The sequence below is a fragment of the Cervus canadensis genome, chromosome 5 (genome assembly GCF_019320065.1).
Source record: "Cervus canadensis isolate Bull #8, Minnesota chromosome 5, ASM1932006v1, whole genome shotgun sequence".
In the NCBI taxonomy this organism is placed as follows: domain Eukaryota; kingdom Metazoa; phylum Chordata; class Mammalia; order Artiodactyla; family Cervidae; genus Cervus; species Cervus canadensis.
Genome location: NC_057390.1, coordinates 73,820,264 through 73,826,679, shown reverse-complemented (window position 1 = coordinate 73,826,679; position 6,416 = coordinate 73,820,264).

The window sequence follows — 6,416 nt, the reverse complement described above, 5'->3', positions numbered from 1 at the left end:
AAGGAGGCTGTCATGAGGGCTTTGAGGAAGTTGAGGAAAATGTTGGAAGCTGAAAGAAAGGAGACTGGAAATCTTTGTTAGATATAGTCAAGAAAATTTAGCAAAATGGTTACTGTTACAATATGGAAAACTGAAAATGTAGCTAACAAACTTGAGGAATCTGGCTAGCAAGATTAAAGAGATTTCTAAGCAATCACTGTATTCCTGCTGGCTCTCCTCCCTTTGAGTGAGAGTGCATACAGAAGTTAACCTGTGCTTGTTCCATAGTTGTATGTTAAATGTGTGTGGGGTAACTTGCCGCTTTGTTTTGTAGATCTTCAGGTCGAGAGGAGCTGTACTTGAGGAACCACTTCTTGGGAGCTTAATCTACCCTTGGACCTGATTTAGATAATGAGGTTCAAGATTGTCCTGATGCCATAGTGGATTGAGACTTTGCAGGTCTTGGGGAGGGTACAGTGTAGTCTGCATGTGGGAATGATGTGAATTGTGGCCAGAGTGAAGACTGTGTTACATTGTATTATCCAAAGATTGTCACATGTAATATTTCCCATTTAATATTTAATATTGTCACATGTAATATTTCCATTCTTACCTGCTTTTATCCAGCGTGCCCCTTGTCATTCTTTACCACTTGTATCTGAACAGGCTTGTGAATGCTTTGATTGAAGCATAGGGTAGCAGTGATGCAATGTGACCCTAGAAGACTGGGTTGTAAACAGTGATGCAATTTTCACCTTATTTTTTGAAACATTTGTACCTGGTGCCCTGGACCATCATGAAAGAAATCTATATTTTAGCATCTAGGCTGGGAGGAAACCCAACCTACACAAAGATTCCTGTCAGTAGTTCCAGACCCCAGGCATTTGAGTTGTTCCTGCTGAGGCCATGGGCATTGTGCAGAGACAAGTCAACTCCATCATGCCCAGATTTCTAAGTTGCAGGATGCACGAACTTGATAAAACAGTAGTTTTATGTATTAAACTCTGAAGTAGTAACTAGAACAACTGGATAACTTAAATATGTTATAAGAATCATTAAGACCTTTTGGTGTATAGATGTGGTAAAGATGCTTAGTAATGTATGAGTTTCCGTGAAAATGTTTATGACACACATATAGCTGCCTAATGGCTTATTTATTCAGTTATTTGGTTTTGGGATACTACGTCATGTGACTGTGTCTGAGTTCTAGATGATTCTTGTACTGTTGTACATTAGTGTGTACTGGTTTATTTGTAAACATTCTATTCAGTTTTCATTTTGTTCTGCTTGATTAAAAATTCAATAAATGATTCTTTCAATTTGTCTCCTTATTTTATACATAATAGATTTGATATAAATGCATATTGATTAAATACTGTGTGTCATCTTTTCAGAGGACATAATTCATAAGTTTTAAAAAATGTGAATGTTTCAGATGACTTAGGAAATGGAGAGTTATATATGACTATTAACTCCTTTAGGACTTCCCTGTAGCTCAAAACGGTAAAGAATCTGCCTGTGATACAGGAGACCAGGGTTCAGTCCCTGGGTTGGGAAGTTCCTCTGGAGAAGTGAAGGGCAATCCACTCCAGTATTCTTGCCTGGAGAATTCCATGGACAGAGAAGTCTGGCAGGTTACAGTCCGTGGGGTCACAAAGAGTCGGACATGACTGAGTGACTAACACACACATTAACTGCTTTATTAATAAAGGTTATAGTCTGTCTTTTAAGGAACTTCATTCCTGGTAATCATCTAATTTGAATGTTTTTAATGAGGTAAAGAAAGATGCTTAGCAGTTAAGAAAAATGTTTCTATAATTTTTGGAGGGTTTTACTGCCATCTAGTGGCACTTAGTCCTATATGACTTAAATTCCTTTTAGTTTTCTTTATTTCTACTCATTTTCCCATTAATTATCCCGTTTTCCCATAATTATCTTCTCTTAGTTTTTAAGCTTGTTTTTTTCTTTTTTAAGGAAAAATATTTCAGGTGCCTAAAGTAATGGTAGGGTTTTTTTGAAGCTACTTGATATTATACATATACCATATATATATATGATACATATATAATTTAACATAAGTGAATCAAGATATCATTCACTTTTAGGTATAGTAATTTCCTGCACTTTTTCCCCCTCTCATTTGCTTAGATTCTCCTTCCTCTTTTCTCTGTTCTATTCTTATGATTTATATAATTTCTGTTTATATAACTCTTCCATCTCTGCTGAGTTAGGTCATAAAAGCCTAGATTTTCTCCATGTGCATATAATAAGTGCTTGAGTGAATTTAATGATGTTAGCATAGAAATACAATGTACACATCTTTGTTATGTTTTAGAAAAATAGGATCATACAAGTTTCTGCATTTTATTTTTCTCACTTAGCACTCCTCTTAGAAATCTAAGATTAGTAATGTGCTGCTGCTGCTGCTAAGTCGCTTCAGTCATGTCCAACTCTGTGCAACCCCATAGACGGCAGCCCACGAGGCTCCCCCGTCCCTGGGATTCTCCAGGCAGGAACACTGGAGTGGGTTGTCATTTCCTTCTCCAAAGCATGAAAGTGAAAAGTGAAAGTGAAGTCGCTCAGTTATGTCCGATACTTAGTGACCCCATGGACTGCAGCCTACCAGCTCCTCCGCCCATGGGATTTTCCAGGCAAGAGTACTGGAGTGGGTTGTCATTGCCTTCTCTGTAATAATGTGCTACTTTTACTTTTTCAAATTATTCATAATTTAAAAAATACGGATATATTTTAAATTCTGTTTCAGCAACTTCTTTATTGATTTATTTTTGCAGTTTTTGCCACCTTGAATGTAGTTGCAGTACATATCTGTGAGTGTACACCCCTTACACAGTGATAATCTATTAAATATGTTGCTCCAAGATAGTTTTTTAGTAGTTCAGTTCAGTCACTCAATTATGTCCAACTCTTTGCAACCCCATGAATCGCAGCACGCCAGGCCTCCCTGTCCATCACCAACTCCCGGAGTTTACTCAAACTCAAGTCCATCGAGTTGGTGATGCCATCCAGCCATCTCATCCTCGGTCGTCCCCTTCTCCTCCTGCCCCCAATCCCTCCCAGAATCAGGGTCTTTTCCAGGGTCAACTCTTCACATGAGATGGCCAAAGTATTGGAGTTTCAGCTTCAACATCAATCCTTCCAATGAACACCCAGGACTGATCTCGTTTAGGATGGACTGGGTTGGATCTCCTTGCAGTCCAAGGGACTCTCAAGAGTCTTCTCCAAAGTCAGAGAATGTTTGACGGGAGGATTCCTACATGCTGTCTCTCATGAGTCCTTTGTTCCTCTTCAAGCGGACCAGCATGCTGCTCCCAGGGACTGAGGTCATTGTGTGAGGCAGGCTTGGGTCTCCTTTAGTAAACATTCTCTTTAGGACAAAACTGCTTAGTCTTGCTCCCCTTTCTTGAGATATGGATTGTCTCCTGACCTTGTGACTAACATTACTTCTTGTTCCCTTGGTAATGGTTGCTGTACGTTTGGTTTTCTCATCTCTATCATTCCCGAAAGAAGTTTCTTGTACCACAGCCTATATATACTCATAGAAAAATCATTAAAGCACCTTTGCTCCATCAGAGCTTAGGTCTCCGTGTCTTTTTTGTTTCTCTCTCTCTCTCTCTTTTTCTGGCTGATTCTCTGGAGCATGGAGACCCGTCGTGCTCACTTTCCTGCCCGGGCTTCTAAGACCCCCTCAAGAGGGCGCCTGGTGCCTCCTTCGTGAGCGATGCAAGTCCTGTGTCAAGGGCTTTATTGGTCCTCTGCGTAAACCAGGGAATATCAGCCTCTTTCTCTCTTTTACTTTCTTATCGTCGACTCTGTACCACCAGGTTCTGGTCTGTTAAAGGACCCCAACACTCCAACACCACAGTTCAAAAGCATCAATTCTTTGGTGCTCAGCTTTCTTCATAGTCCAACTCTCACATCCATACATGACCACTGGAAAAACAATAGCCTTGGCTAGATGGACCTTTGTTGACAAAGTAATGTCTCTGCTTTTTAATATGCTCTCTAGGTTGCTCATAACTTTCCTTCCAAGGAGTAAGTGTCTTTTAATTTCATGGCTGCAGTCACCATCTGCAGTGATTTGGGAGCCCAAAAAAATAAAGTCTGACACTGTTTCCACTGTTTCCCCAACTATTTCCCATGAAGTGATGGGACCGGATGCCATGATCTTAGTTTTCTGAATGTTGAGCTTTAAGCCAACTTTTCCACTCTCCTCTCTCACTTTCATCAACAGGCTTTTTAGTTCCTCTTCACTTTCTGCCATAAGGGTGGTGTAATCTGCATATCTGAGGTTCTTGATATTTCTCCCAGCAATCTTGGTTCCAGCTTGTGCTTCCTCCAGCCCAGTGTTTCTCATGATGTACTCTGCATGTAAGTTAAATAAGCAGGATGACAATATACAGCCTTGACATACTTCTTTTACTATTTGGAACCAGTCTGTTGTTCCATGTCCAGTTCTAACTGTTGCTTCCTGACCTGCATACAGATTTCTCAAGAGGCAGGTCAGGTGGTCTGGTATTCCCATCTCTTGAAGAATTTTCCACAGTTTATTGTGATCCACAGAGTCAAAGGCTTTGGCATAGTTAATAAAGCAGAAATAGATATTTTTCTGGAACTCTCTTGCTTTTTTGATGATCCAGCGGATGTTGGCAGTTTGATCTCTGGTTCCTCTGTCTTTTCTAAAACCAGCTTGAATATCTGGAAGTTCACAGTTCACGTATTGCTGAAGCCTGGCTTGGAGAATTTTGAGCATTACTTTATTAGTGTGTGAGATGAGTGGAGATTGTTAAATAAAAGAAAATATTTTTAATTTCAGTAGCTGTTACCATTATTGTTTTCAAAAACAACTGAAATATCAATGAATGATATATGATAATACTTTTTCCCTATGTTGTCTTTAGTAGATTTTTAACATTTTATATGTTTTTGTCTGTATGAGGGTGTAAAATGATTTATTATTTTAATTTGAGTTTCCTTATTAGAGAATTTTAACAACTTTGTATTTGAATTTATTCTTCTATGAAGTTTCTAATTTTAACTTTTGCAGTTTGTATATTATGTTAACACTTTATCATCCAATTTACATTTTGTATGGAAAAAGATATAACACAGTTTTAACTCCATACAATTAACCATGTTTATCTTTTGTTTTTGAGACTGAATTTCCCAGATATAGTTAAGAAAGTCTCTTTTACATTTGGATTGTATTCTAGGTTCATTCCTGCCTTTTTTATTTTGCAACATTTTTATTTTCTGAGTGTTACCTTTAAGCCTTAATCCCTGTGGGATTTAATTGTTTTAATAGACTTTCATAAACTTTTTAAAAAATTTATTTATTTATTTTACTTTACACTATTGTATTGGTTTTGCCATATATTGACTTGAATCTGCCATGGGTGTACATAAACTTTTCAGAACTTAAAGATAACAGGCACAGTTAAGTACAGTATTATCACAAAATGAACAGAACCATGTACTTATCAGCCAGTCAGAATAATTCTTATGCCTTCTTTATTACTAAGCCTTCAGTATCATAGCACTCTCCTGATATGTGATAATCACCTTCTTGCTGCTTTTTGTATTTTTAACCTCCTAAACTGGGTCCTTAAAAAAAAACAACTTCTCTGGTGGCTCAGAGAGTAAAGAATCTGCCTGTAATGCAGGAGACCCTGGTTTGATTCCTGGTTTGGGAAGATCCTCTGGAGAAGGGACTGGCAACCATCTCCAATATTCTTGCCTGGAGAATTCCATGGACAGAGGAGCCTGGTGAACTACAGTCCCCGGGATCACAAAGAGTCAGCCACGACCGAGTGACACACACACACAAGACACACACACACACACACACACAAGCTGAGTCCCTAAACATTATCGTTTGATTAGTCGATCCTTGACCTTAATTATTATGTTCATGTGTATTTTTATATGTTATCTTTTGCTTATTAACATGCTATTTGAGTTTTATCCATGTTATGTGTAGCAGTTCGTTAATTATTCTTGCTATATAGTATTCCATTGTATGGCTGTGACTTACCTGTTTTCTTGATGGATATTTAGATTGTTTTCAGTTATGGCTATATGAAATAATGCTGCTATGGTCCTTCTTAATACATTATTCAGATGCTTTTGTGCATATAGTTCAGTTGGATATATTGGATATATATTTCAGAGAAAAATTTGATGGCATGTATGTGTGTGTAGATACATATTTCAGAGAAAAATTGATGGGATGTATGTGGGTTTGTGTGTGTGTGTGTGTGTATGTATATATATATGTGTGTATATATATAATTTATGAATACAGGCTTTTTGCTGCAAATGTCTTTTTCACTTCGTGGCTTACTTTTTATTCTTTTTATGATAGTTTATTTTTTTGATTAACAGAAATTCTAGTTAGTTCAATTTATACATTTATTTTC